Genomic DNA, 14,534 nt, shown 5'->3' on the forward strand with positions numbered 1-14,534 from the left:
CTTAAATATGCTTTCGGTGTATGGAGTGATCAGAAACCACCTCAAACTACCACAACTAAATGGCAGTTGAGGACTTATGGTGAAGTGAACAAACTTCATTTATACTTTGAACCTTTTTATACTTACTATGATTTCTCTACTTGAAAAATAAATTTTAGAACATAGAACCCAAACTAAACCCTTCTCAAACTATCAGCCTCTGAAACGCCCTATCATGTACTACAGGGCAATGTTTTCAGGATAGATTTGGAAAATGGTTACATATATCTTACAGATAATTGTAATCTTTCCTAAAATCCACGTTCTTCTAAACTTTAAAATTCTCTAAGAATCATGTCCATCCATCTTTAAGTCATCAAACTGAACTAAAAATGAGATTATCTTTCTTCATCTATAATTTCTTTCCTTAAACTTGCTCACATGTTTCTTGAAGAGAATACCCTCTCTGAATTGCCCCAAGGATAAGAAATTCCTTTTTCTGTTATTGCTTTTTTGCTAAAATTATATGCTTTCATCAAAAGCATTTTTACAATCACAGTTTCAAGGCCAAATAGCTTGACTCACCCAGGTTGTCTTCTTACTGTTTTCCAACTGTCTGAGGGACAGTGTCCTGTTTTTTTGGCCCACATGGGTCAATTTTGAAAAGGCCAATTTTATAATTGGGGTTAATATTTTCTAAAAGTCTTCTTATGGGTTAACAATCAAGGATCTTTATAGATTTTTCTAGTTAAATTGTTCAGGTTCTGGAATCAGAGTCAGAAAATTAGAAAAACAGATTCATGTCCTTAAATCTTAGACTAGGATTCCCAATGGTAGGAATATCTAATCAAAAGCCAAATAAATCAACAAGTCACTGGACTTGAAAGAAAAAGTGTGCAAAGAAGCAGACAGAATCATGGCAATGATAAAGACAAATGGCAACAGATAGTTTGGCCACCATCCCACTGCACCCAAGGCCTAAGTCATTTGTTGCCTAGAATTTATAATGAAAAAGAAAAGTAACAGAACATAGAATAATTGAGTTAACTGTGATTGTCCCACACCCCCACTCCCACCCTCAGCTTTATAAGAAGCATATCTTCAGCCACAGTATGTAAATCTTTGAGGTTCAAATCTTATGATATAAACCTATACTTTGAAGGTTGTGCTGGTTTGAAGCTGTGATGTAACCCAGAAAATGCCACATTCTTTTAATACATTCCTGTGGGTGCAGACCTATTGTGGGTGGGACCTTTTGATTTAGGGCGTTTCAATTGAGATGTGACCCACCCGATTCAAGATGGGTCTTAATTCTTTACTGGAGTCCTTTATGAGGATAAAAGACAGTATCCCAGAGAGCTCAGAGAGAAACATTCAGAGAAGTTTGGAGACAGCTTAGAGAAAAAAACCTTGGAGAGAGCTCATGGAGAGAAAAGTCAGAAGATGCTAAAAGAGGAGCACAGAAGCTCAGAGAGGAGGCCACTGAAACCAAGAGCTGAAAGCAATGAAGCCTGGGAGAAAAGGACCACTAGACACTGGCCCTATGCCTTGCTTTCTGACAGAGGAACCCTGGATGGCAGAAATCTTTCTCCAGAGAGGAGATCTTCCTCTTGATGCCTTGACTGGGACATTTTCATGGCCTTTGAACTGCAAATTTGTAAACTAATAAATACCCATTGTAAAAGCCAACCCATTTCTGGTATATCACATTCTGGCAGCTTTAGCAAAGTGATACAGATTTTGGTACCAGAAGAGTGCAGCACTCTGATTTGCAAATACCAAAAATGTTGGAATAGTTTTATAAATGGGTAAGGGGAAGATTCTAGAACAATTATAAGATGTTTGATAGGAAAGGCCTAGACTGCTTTGAAAAGACTGTTGGTGGAAATATGGACACTAAAGGTACTTCTAATGAGGGCTTAGACAGAAATCATAAATGTGTTACCACAACCTGGAGGAAAGGCAACCCTTGTTTTATAGTGGCAGGTAATTTGGCAAAACTGAGTCCTGATGTTGGATGGAAGGCAGAATTTTGAAAGTTGACAAGCTTGGGTATTTAACTGAGGAAATTTCAAAACTAAACGTGGAAATGAATCCTGGCTTCTCCTTGCAGCTTATAGTAAAATGTGAGAGGAAAGGGATAAGCTGAGAACTGAATTTTTGGGTACAAAGAAACCAGGAATTGATAGTTGAGTGAAATTCTGGGCTTTTGGAAAATAAGTCCTGAGCAACGAGAGCCCCATGGAAACAGCCACCATTTCAAACAAGTCAGAATTGGAGATGCAGCTATCCAGAAAAGATTTGTGTAATACTATTGTCTGATGGTTGGGACCCCTGTGTTCTGCATGTGAAACCAACAAGTTTTATGTGAGAGCTGTATGAACAGAACTACTGCTAACCTGGACTAAAAGAGACAGAAAATGGACAGATTGAAGGAAAAAGGACTTCAAAAGCAGAAACATGGAAGCCAAGGTCTAGACCATAGAAACCACAGGCCGGGAGGGTGGGCCCACCCATGCATGTGGAAAGCATGAGTTTGACCCTGAGTTTGCAGAGGGTGAGCTTTCCCCACCCCCCCATTGTTCAGGAAGTTTTACCACTCCAGGGCTCTCAGATGCCTGTGAGATTGAAGCAAGCTTTGCTGCCCCATTGTTCAGGAAAAGGGCTACTGCCCCAGGCTTCAGAGAGGGTGTAGCACATTCTCCAGGAATTGGAGGGCATATTGCCACCCCAATGTTCTGAGACAGCTGGGCCTGTGCCCTGGAAATGGCAGAGAGTTCAGCTGCAGCCCAAAGCTTGAAGAGAGTGGAGCCAAGATCAGGGCCACCTCCCAAATGCTTGGAGATATTGGAGCCCCCACCCCAGTGTTTGGAGAGAACAGGGCTGCTGCACAAGCCCTTGGAAAGGGTGGGATTACTGTTCTCTCAAGAGCTGAGGAGAAAACATTGCTAAATGACACTTCTAGATAGACTGTTTGAGCCAGAAGCAGCATTTTCCTCAGAGTGAAGTTCCCCCTCCAAACCCCCCTCTCTGCTGACATGGTCTTTGCCTCTTCCTGACTATGCTGTGAATCTTGCCCAGGTGTTCACAGCAGAATGCCTTAGGTTGAGTTCTGAAGGTTCTTTTGGACTCCCACAGGCACCAGTTTTACCATGGCCTCTCTCAGAGCACAGAAATCCACTGCTGAGTACCTGAATTGTAAGATTGTATTTGTGAAGCTGATGGATTTTTCTGGTTTCTGTAAGTTAAGAGAATAATGATCCTCCTTTACAGAATCCTGACAAATAAGGAAAATCATCCCCCCCCCACCACATGGGTTGTTTGTACCAGAATAAATATTTGCTGGTACCAGCTTCAGTCACACAGCCTAAGGTCACATCTTTCTCCTCCAGCATAGTAATTGCAGTTTTGGCTTGAGTTACCTTCTGAGCCATGCCAGATCCTATAAGTAAAGAAAATTAGTCTGATTATCCTGGTGGCATCCATCCATGGGGCAATAAGAAACTAATGTAGGAACAAGAACTCTGATTCCCTAGCTCATCATCCTGCTCTCCTAAACCCCATTAGATAATAACAATTGCTCCTGCCTCTAAACTTAGGAGCTGAGAGGAACCTGAGTCTTATGTTCGAGGCCATCCTTACCCGGGTAGACAGAGGCTCTGACTGCCTTCAGCAGGCTGTGGAGTGGCGTGTTGGAAGCTCTTCCCATGGGTACTGCATTCTTTCTCAAGGTCAGACCTAAATGCCTGTCCCACACCTGAGAGGCTATGTGTACAGTTTCTGAGCTATAAAATGCTTCTGTGCCAAAATAGGAAAGGCAATTTAATGATCTCAGTTTGCCTGTGCTGCCATGGCTGCTTTACATGGTGAGAGATTCTCACATGACTATTTGGGCTTATTATAATAATTGGTTGGACAACAGTTATATTCAGACATGTACATGAGTTAAATTGAATTGAAGGGCATTAGTGATGCAACCATTTGCCATAGTTAGCCAATGCATCTGAGATGGGCTTTTAAGCACATGAAAAAGAAATATGTTTTCTTATGAACTATGGTGACTTCTGGGAGAAATAGTCATCCATCATTTTGAATGGTATATGCTTTCTTGTCTCCAGCTAAAGTCTGCAATGAAATATACTCACAGAGCTTTCTTCCAGACAAATATAAAACTATTCACTCTCAATGAGCATAACCTTTCCTCCCTATACTGCAAGGCATTAGATTCTAGAAAAATTTATATCTCATAAATTTCCTTCTGCTTACTGGTATCATAGCAAATTTCATGATTTGAAATGAAAATGACAAAAATTGTCTAATTGCAAGTAATCAAGAGCAATCAATAGTATGCTTTAGAAAAATCTTGCTTTCAAATATTGCACCCTATAGTCAAAATGAGTACAGTCAAACTTAGCAGATTATGCATTCTTATTTTTCTGTTTGAAAAATGTAGCCTAACAGGCACTGCAAATGCCTCCTTCAGCCTAATTCTGCAGCATCTGGGACACAAAGGTGGCCCAAGCCAGGAACAATTTAGTAGCTTTATGCTTCAACTGCATGCAAGTTGCTAACATGATTTGTTTGGCATCAATGTGTTGATTTATTATTGCAATTCAGGTGACTGCAGCTTTTAACATCTATGTATTTTTTCTTCCTTAAATAAATATATTTAGTTAGTGACATCTCAAGTTCCTGTTATTTTATGATAAAATAGTTTTTTGAAGGTCCAGGATGATACTTCAACTATTAGAAAAGCCCCAGGAAGTGGTTGCCTGTAGGAGGCCAGATGTGATTAGAAAGGGGCACAGGGGATCTTTCTGTGGTGAAGGAAATATTCTATTAATTGTTTTGTGAGATAGTTATATAGATGCATACAATTCTCACAACTTATTAGACTAAACAAATGAGATATGGGCATTTCATTGTAAGAAATTTATACCTCTATAAAAAGGTGAACCTAAATAAAATAAATTGTACCCAGAGAAAAAAATCTAGCTTTTTCTGGTTGCTATAGAAATTTATTTGTACTTTTATAATTATTGCAGAACAGCTATGGTCTGCTGTGATTACAGTTTACTTGCAATCTCTTTGACAATTACCTAAGATGGAATCAACAAAAACTAGCTGAACTTTAATTTGCTCCAAGAAGCTAAATAAACACAAATGAAATGATTTAAGAAATAGAATACCATAAAGAGATTTGCAACTACCCATAATAATGTGAATAAATCTCACCAAGGTAAGATTGTGTGGAAGAAACCAGACATAAGAGTACATGCTAAAGGATTCCATTTACATAAAATCAGAAACAGAGAAAACTAACCTAGGCTATTAGATCCCAGGATAGTGGTTACTTAGGGTGGCAGAGACACATAAATATAGCCTGGAAATATTCCCTTTCTCCATATGGATCCTTGGCTTCCTGAGTTTTTTCATTTTGTGAAAATTTATATAGGTCTATACTTATGCAGGTATGCATGTCTCTCTAGTTAACTTATTTAATTTAATATTTGTTCATTTTTTGAAATAGCATTTAAATACCATAAAATGCACAGATCCTACATGTTCAGTTCAATTTCTGAAAATTGTATACGACTGTATAAACACCACCCAAAGCAGTATACAGAACATTGCCCAAAACCCAGGAAGTCCCCTTGTATACCTTTCCAACTCAAATCCTCCTTCCCAGAGGAAACCACTTTTTCACTTCTGTCACCATAATTTAGTTTTGCCTATCTTAAAATTCATATAAATGGAATTATACAATATTTGGAGGGGGTACAGTCTGGCTTCTACTGTTTAACATAAGACTTTAGAAATCCATCCATGCATTTGAGTGTGTCTATAGTTCATTCCTTTTTATTGCTGAGCAAAATTGTCCCATATGAATATACCATAATTGCTTATACATTCTGCTGTTGATGATTGCTTCCAAATTGTGGCAACTACAAATAAGGTTGCCACAAACATTTTTGTTCAGGTCATTTTGTGGGCCTATGATTTCATTTATCTCAGGTAGACTTGCTGGGCCATAGCAATTTCCCAGAGTGTTTGTACCACTTGACATTCTCACCTGTGGTGCACAAAAGGTTCAATTGTCCAACATCTCTGCTGCTATGTGGGATTGTCATAGTTAAAAAAAAAACTCTGCTAATGGAGGTGAAGTGGCATCTGTATGTGGATTTAATTTTGTATCTTCTCAATGACTAATCCCTTTGAGTATATTTTATGTACTTATTAGTCATCCTATTTGTGCATTTTATGATTTTGTTGTCTTTTATTGTTGATTTATGGGATTTGTGTATATATTCTAAAAATAAGCTCTCTCCAGGTATGTTTTTGTAATATTTTTCCCTGGCTGTGGGTTGCCTATTGATTTGTTTAATATTGTTCTTATGATGAGCAGAATTTTTTAATTGTTCTGAAATCTTCTTTATTAATCTTTCTTTGACAGTCAATACACTTTATGCCATGCCAAGGAGAGCTTTGCTTCTTCTGAGGTCACAAAGATATTTTCTACCTGTTTTGTGCTATTTTTCATTGTCACTTTAGAGATTAAAATATGTATCTTTAATTTATCATAGTATACCTTCAAATAATGTTTTATATGTTTATGAAGAAAATGTGTTCTTGCTGCATTAAATAAGCCATACACAATATATTGTTTTCATTTTGTTTTAATAGATAATAGATCCTTAAGTAAGTAATTAAAATTATGTACAAAAAGTATTTTTAAAAATTTACCCAGATATCTACCTTCTCCGGTATTCTTCCTTTCCTTTCGGATGTGATACTATACCACTTTAGTGTGAAAATCTTCTTTTTAACATTTACTGTACTGTAGATCTACCAGGTACAAAATATTTTGACTCTTTTCTAACCAAAAATGTGTTTACTTTTTCCTTATTTTTGAAGGAAATTTTTGCTGCCATAGAATTCTAGGTGGTCATATATATATATTTTTTCTTTCAGCACTTTAAAGATGCTATATCAGTGTCTTTTGACTTCCACTTTCTTGTGAGAAGAGTTATCATCAGTATTATTACTCCTGTATATATGCAATGTGTCTTTTTCCTTTCACTGATTTTAAGATCTGATCTCTATTTAATTTTTGTATTGGACCTAGATGTGACTTTCTTTGTATTTATCATACTTAAGTTTCTCTGACCTTTTTAAATCTGTCCATTGATAGCTTTCTTCAAAGTTCTCAGCCTTCTCTCTAAATATATCTTTTTTCTCCACTCTCTCCTTCCTTTCTGGAAATTTTCAATTATTCATATGCTAGACCATTTATTACTCTCTTACAGATCTTAAAAGTCTGATCTGCTTTTTTGCTTTTCCTCTTTAATACTAGTTGGGATGCTATTGACTTATCTTCATGTTTACTAATTTTTCCTCCATTATTAACAAGTTTCTCTTTAGTTTATTTTTACTTCTTCTGCTTTCATATATATTCATATATATTTATATATATTTCTGTTTTCATACATATTCATGTGTATATATATATATATATATATATATATATTCCTTCTTTCTTTTAAAATTCACATCTCAGTACACATGTTGTCTGCATTTTCTTTAGGATCCATTGACATTCTTATCCTGATTATTTTAAAGTTCATGTCTAGTAATTTCAATTTCTCTGTATCTTTGGTTCTGCTTCCAATAACTGTTTCCTCTTTTGCCCCTTCATGTGTCTCATAATTTTATATTGCATGCTAGATAATTTGCATAAAAGAAGAATAGAAGCTGAAGTAAATCAAATTTGTTCTAAAAAAATGCATGTCCCTTCTTCTCCATGCTGTTAGAGTGTGTGTACTGGTGTGAGGAGGGTCTGAGTCAATCTGATTTACTGCTCAGCTTAAAGGAAACAGAATCCAACTCAACAGCTTTTACAGCTCTAGATCTGATATTTGTTGCAGCCTTAGTTTCCTTCAGAAAGGATCAGGATTTTCCTTAAGCAGGACATGGTATCTCAACATTGAGAAAATTCTGGAGATGTTTTTATGCCTGACAGCCAGAGCTGCCACCTTTAAAAACTGTAGATCTCTCTTGCTTTCCAATCTAGCTGTGCACTTTTGAGTCCGTGTGCAGTTTTGCACTTTAACAAACTCCCGTTACCCTGCTGTCTTGCTCCAACCTTTAGAGAGCTATTGACATGTACTCTGTAAAATCATAAATTTCTCAGGATTTCTATCCACTCTCCAGTATTTTTCCAGATGTGCTACCTGTGCGCCCTGTAAAGACATGGTAGCTGGCATGTCTCAGAATTCTAACTGTTATTCCAGCCAATACATGGTCCTTAAAAGTTCTTCGAACATTTGACTGATTTACCCTTTTTCTCCTCCCACTACTTCATCAGAGATGAGAGCAACAACTTTCTAAATTTTGGCTTCCTTATATTTCTGCTCTGACAGTATTTTCTAAATTGTGATTCTATAGCTTATCTGAATAATTTTGATTATTAGGATGGAGTGGTGATTATTTGCAATTTTCTGCATCCTAACTAGAAGCAGAATTCAAAATATTCATTTTATATTAATTATAAATTGTACTTTAAAGTCAAAAAGACCAAATTTCCAGTCAGAGATTAACCACCATTAAACTATGTGACATTTCTAAATCTCAATTTCCTTAGTTAATAATAGTCATGCTTACCATCCAACAGTATTTTTTAATAAATATTAAGACAAGTGTCTAGTAGGTGCCAATGGTTAAAAAGTTTAATTAGTAAATTGTGATTATTATTCAATAATATAGCTCATCTTCTTTAATACAAAGAGTGATAATACGACAATGATATGATAGTAAAATAATGAAGCTATTTTTTATTTGGCTTGAATTTGTCCAGGCTTGGAGGATATTTTTTAAGTGCATGACTCTCACCTCACTAAAGAGAGGATTCTCATGTACATCATAAATTCCTAGAGCTTACAAAGCCCTTATCCATAGCATTTCTTAAATGGATTCAGTTACAGATGGGAATGATGTCATCTTGCATTGGTGTAATTCATCATTGTTAAAATGGTATGTCTACTTGTAAATGTTCATAATATGTTCTTCAGAAATGCAGGAGCAAAAATGTAAAGCCAAATGGCTGGCTGCCATATATATTAGAATATCAAAATTGGAAAAGCTCCAACTGGTGACATTTAAAAATTCAGTTTCTGAGAGTGATAAAGGGGAATGGAGAGAAGCTGCCGCTATCAGAGCAAACTAAGAATGTTAAGACATACTAATGTAAAAGCACAACTCTGAGGGAGGTACCTTATGGAAGCCCATGACACCAAATGAAGTTGATTCAGTCTGAACAAGACTCACTAAATTCTACAGCCTTAGGAATGGTGTATAATAGAAGAGAACAAACGTACACTGTGCAAGTGGGTGAGGGGGTAAGAGTTCGGACCATAGCAGAAGCAAGAATGTAAATCAGATTTCAAAGTCATTATAAATGTATAACTCACAGATGTGGGAAAAGTCAAGGGAACCAGAAAGGGATGCTGAGGGGACCCCAGGTGAGCAACAGCAGAAAGTCATCACCCCCCCTGGGGATTGAATCATGTACCCTACGAAAGACATGTTCAAGTCTTAATCCATGTCCCTGTATGGGTGAACCCATTTGTAAGGAGTACCTTTGAATATGTTAAGGTATGGACTCATTTATGAATAGGATGTTTGAATATCTTATTTGGGTATGGCCAACTGAGTCAGGGTGGGTCCTAACCCATATTACTAGAGGCCTTATAAAGAAAAGCCACAATTCAGAGGAAGCCAGGAGGAGACCAAGGCATCACCATGTGATGGACGTAAATGTAAGTCAAGGAATCCCAAGGACTGCAGGGAGCCATCACCAGAATGCAGGACTTAGAGAGAGCACGGCCTTGCTGATGTCTTGATTTAGGACTTGATTTAGCTGGAAATAATAGCTTTCATTTATTAAAACTGAGAGCTAATAAATGTTTGTAGTTGAGGTCAACACACTGCATGGTCATAGCAGCTCTGACAACCTAAGACACGGCCTGAATCAGTCTGGGTGTGGGCAAGAAACAGAATGTATCCTCAGTTGGGAATATGAAGGTAATTCATTGAATGGCATATATATAGAGAGAGGTATGATAGGACTAAGGGAACAAGCAAAGGATGTTGAAGCACCCTGGAATTGGCTAGTAACAGTGAGAATCCCTCAGCCTGAAGAAGCAAGGGGAAAAGACAGTATTACAGCCATCCTGTGGGAGCTGCAGCTGTGGAAGAGCAGCTTCCCCACAAGACCTGTAGTTGGACAGGGAAGCAGCCAATGCCACAACACCACATCTGAGCCAGCAGGGTCCAAAAGAAGAAATGACCCACCTTTCCCTCTTCCCATACACAGACCTTTAGTCAGTTTCTATGCAGCAGCTGAATCCATATGTTGCAAAAAAGCAAAGGAAACCTGGGTGATGCTTTTCATAGGGTTCAGACCAACAGAGCATTAGAGTGCAACAGACAGGAAGCATGGGTTTGGATGAAAGGGCAAACTGAGAATAACTAGCAAGACAGGGAAGGGGGGATGCTCTAGTTTGCTAACTGCTGGAATGCAATATACCAGAAACAGAATGTCTTTTAAAAAGGGGAATTTAATAAGTTGCTAGTTTACAGTTCTAAGGCCAAGAAAATGTCCAATCTAAGGCATCCAGGGAAAGATACCTTGGTTCAAGAAGGCCAAGGAAGTTCAGGGTTTCTCTCTCAAGTGGAAGGGCACATGGCAACCACAGTCAGAGTTTCTCTCTCATCTGGAAAGTCACATGGTGAACATGGTCAGGGTTCCTCTCCCATCTGAAAGGACAGGACACATGGCAAACACGGTGTCATCTGCTAGCTTCTCTTCCTGGCTTCCAGTTTCATGAAGCTCCCCAGGAGGCGTTTTCCTTCTTTATCGCCAAAGGTCGCTGGATCGTGGACTCTGTGCTTCAAGGTGGTGCAGCATTCTCTCTTCTCTCAATCTCTCATTCTCCAAAATGTTTCCTCTTTTTTAGGACTTCAGAAACTTATCAATACCCACTCAAATGGGTGGGAACATGTCGTCACCTAATCCATCTTAATAATCACTCTGGATTAAATCACATTTCCAGAGAGATGATCTGATTACAGTTTGAAACATACAGCATTGAATAGGGATTATTCTGCCTTTATGAAATAGCATTTAGATTAAAACATGGCTTTTCTAGGGGACATACATCTTTTCAAACCAGCACGGGGGAATAAAATTGTGGGGATCCTTGCTCCTATCTCAATGAATTCCTCAACTCCCAGCTCTGTGTAAGTCATAAGGCCAATGAAAAGATGCCAAGGGAATTTTTTCATTATTGCTTATTAAAATTGAGAATTTAATTCTAGGGTCTGAAGTGGGCCAATGTTCAGGGAAGTGACCCTTGGTTCCCTATTTAGTGCTCTTATAATTCAAGTTTGGAGACCAGAGACATGGAATTAACCATTTGATTCTCTAGTTGATTAAAAACAATGCACAGTTTTCTTCATACACACAGACACATGAGTCCTTCTAGTAAGAGGCACTCATGGTCTTTGCATATAGAACTTTTTGCTTTACAAAGAAATATATAAGACTATCAAAATATTTTAGTTTAAAGAGTTGAAGATGAGGCCACATCCTAGCCTACCTTCTCCTATTTCTGATGAGTTATCCTAGAAACTAAAACTCAAATCTGGGTGATTGACCACTTTACTTCCGAAGGACTTCAAGATCTTGGCAGAGATCTGAAGATGAAGCATAAACACTCCTGGACACAGTCTTTCCTAACGGAGTAGCCTCTCACCTGCTGTGTGGTAAGGACTTGAGGCGACTTCTCTCTATGCCTGGCCTTGTGAGTCCCTCCTTAGCAGTGTTCCTGGAGCAGCTTCAAGAGCTGAAGGGTTGGTGGGGAGCTGGGTTGCAATTTCTGCTCCAATACCTGCCTTAATTGTGGGGACTTATTCAGGATACTAAAGACCCTATTCCATGTCTCAAGAGTTTGGGGGATTATCAATAACCAAATAGTTAAAATATATTAGTAGAGATTAATTGCATAAATTCAGTTTGTAAAGAATGAAGAGATTTTCCTGAATATATTCCCCAGGAGAGGTTTTGTAGTCTAGAAGAGAGAGGAGCATTTCTGGCTGAGCATAGACACTTCTGAGGATTAAAGTTGAGTTTTGTTTTACAATCACATCCCTCTACCTGCAGAAAATTCCAGAGACCCTAGGTTTCAAAGAATTAGGCCTGAGATTGGTTTATTTTCCTGTGGAAACTCTAAGTAAACTAAATTAAGTCTCTTCTCCTAGAGCTGCCCACTTTTGGCTGCCCTGCACTGCTGAGGGTCTGTGCTCAGCTCCCGGTGCAGTTCTGTCTCACTGTGCTTCCAGGGCACAGTAGTACACAGCTGAGTCTGATATTTGGACTGAAGGATTCTGCAGGTGGAAGGATGTTTAACTCTTAACAAGATTGACCTGAAAACCTTGATTCTCTGTCCTTTGGTTTTCTCTTGAGCTCTTCAGGAGGAGTTGAGAAGCTTTGTTGAGATACTGGACATATAAGAAAAGGAAAGTCACTAAATAAATGGTCTGGTATGTTGGTTCAGGATCATAGCTGCCCCCTCAGAGAGGATAACCTTGCCTTCTGTCTGAATCACTGAGTCTCTGTGGTCCTTCCTAAAAGATAATTCCTTTTTATATTGGAATATACAGCAGGAGAGTTTTCAGTAAGGGAAGAAAACTAAAGGTTAGCATGATTATGGAAAATTAAAAATCATTAATGGAATAAAAAATTACTTTCTGAATAATAAGAAAATCACAAGAGTTGAACAGGCAGCAGAGATCATGTTGGTTGAGAAGTAGCAAAATATGGTGGTCTTTACTCCCTGTAATATATCAATTCTAATGGGGCTAGTCTCCAGCAGGATCTTATACAAACTCTTCACTCATAACCTAAGAACCCTTTTTTTTCTTCTCAGCAACAGTCCACCTTCCAGATACAAAGAAGATGAAGACAGCAAATCACTACTTAAATGGGAATATAAACACCATCTGGAAGAAGCAGCACCATCTTGTGGTTTTCCTGCAATTTGTACCTTAGCCCTATTTCTCCTAATAGCTTGAGGGGTAGACACAGGAGTCTAGGATAGGACTTGAACTAGAAAGCACTAAAAATTGCTTTGTGGGTTCACAACTCTACTTAATGAAATATTCTGTCATTATTTCCATCATTTTCTCCATGATGCAGAGATCTATAGATTCCCAAATAATTTCAGGCACAACTTGTAAGTGGAATAGTCCGAGGCTGCTTCTTTGCATATGTCCCTGTGGTTCCTGTGGATGACAGAAGAATCCCTCTATCCAAAAATCCACCATACTCTCTTCTAGTGCTTCATCTGAATTACTTTTGCTCATCTCCCATGACTCAAGCAACATGTCACCTCATTGAAGAGTTCTCAGATAAATTGTGACAAATGAAAATGTCTTTCCCCCATCTACCGTGGACTGATAAATTTGTACAATACAATAAAGGTAAATTATTGCAACTTCTCTTTCCCCGATGCAGGTAGACTACTATAGGAATTGACTTCCAAATAGAAAACTGGACAGAATAAATGGAGCAATTTTCATACATTGGACACAAATAGTGACAGGAGAAGGGAAACAAATGAAGTGAGCCCTAAGATTGCCCCAGGTAACTGCTTGGAGGCAGTTTCTAGGTATCAATGCCAGGAGGATTAACTAAAACACAACCCAGATGTCTCACTAATCTCACTATGTTGAAAAGACACTATAAGAGTTTGGGGATTCTGAAGCATCTGGAATTTGTGGATCAAAGAAGGAAGATTTGTGGGGTGAAAGAGTGAGATGGAGATACAAAGGGATCACCTTGAATCGCTGGCTGAGTACTGATCTGTGCATTCTGTCGACCTTGGGACCCCTTTATTGCCTTACAAAGAGACCCCATGGCGGTTACAAAGAGTTTTGGTTTATGTGGATTGTACCTATGGATATTTATAATATTGGAAATTGAAACTGAGAAATTTTGGAAACATACAAATATGCAACAAGGTACTCCAATATCCATCAGAGTGGTGACATCATCCTGGCAGGTAGCCTCTGTAAAACTTATCTGTACAGCTCTGGGAGCATGAAAGTGAAAAGAGCAAATAAATATTAGTATTGTAACAAATAGAATTTTGGTCCCTCAAACTCCCTAAAAGGGTCTCCCTAGGGGTCTCTGGACCATACTTTGATGGCAGTGGTCTTTATAGTTTCAACTTTATGCGGAATAGTTAGACCATAGTCCAGTGATGTCATATGCAAGATCAGCAGCTCTGTGCTGTGGGCTCTGAAGGTGAATAATTGCAGGGAAACCTGATGAAGGAGAAGTTATCATGAGGAAGAAGCAGGGACTGCAGCCTGGAGTTGGCTGTCAGCAATGTCTGTATTCACAGGGGCTGGAATAGTTCTTAGCTGTGCTGCTGAGACTTTGCTTCTCCAGCCCCACTGGGAGGCTCCTTGTGTTTTGGTCCCTTGAGCACTAG

The 14,534-nt window shown here is 38.4% G+C and overlaps 1 long non-coding RNA gene across 1 annotated transcript; it reads left to right on the forward strand.

Annotated features, from left to right (window-relative positions):
- Positions 1–1,020: 1,020 nt before the first annotated feature.
- On the forward strand, positions 1,021–13,512 carry LOC143654897 (uncharacterized). The gene is made up of 3 exons (XR_013162025.1): positions 1,021–1,089; positions 11,711–11,802; positions 12,966–13,512. It is a non-coding gene; the product is annotated as an uncharacterized LOC143654897 (long non-coding RNA).
- Positions 13,513–14,534: the final 1,022 nt, after the last annotated feature.

The sequence above is a fragment of the Tamandua tetradactyla genome, chromosome 14 (assembly GCF_023851605.1).
Source record: "Tamandua tetradactyla isolate mTamTet1 chromosome 14, mTamTet1.pri, whole genome shotgun sequence".
Taxonomy (NCBI): Eukaryota; Metazoa; Chordata; class Mammalia; order Pilosa; family Myrmecophagidae; genus Tamandua; species Tamandua tetradactyla.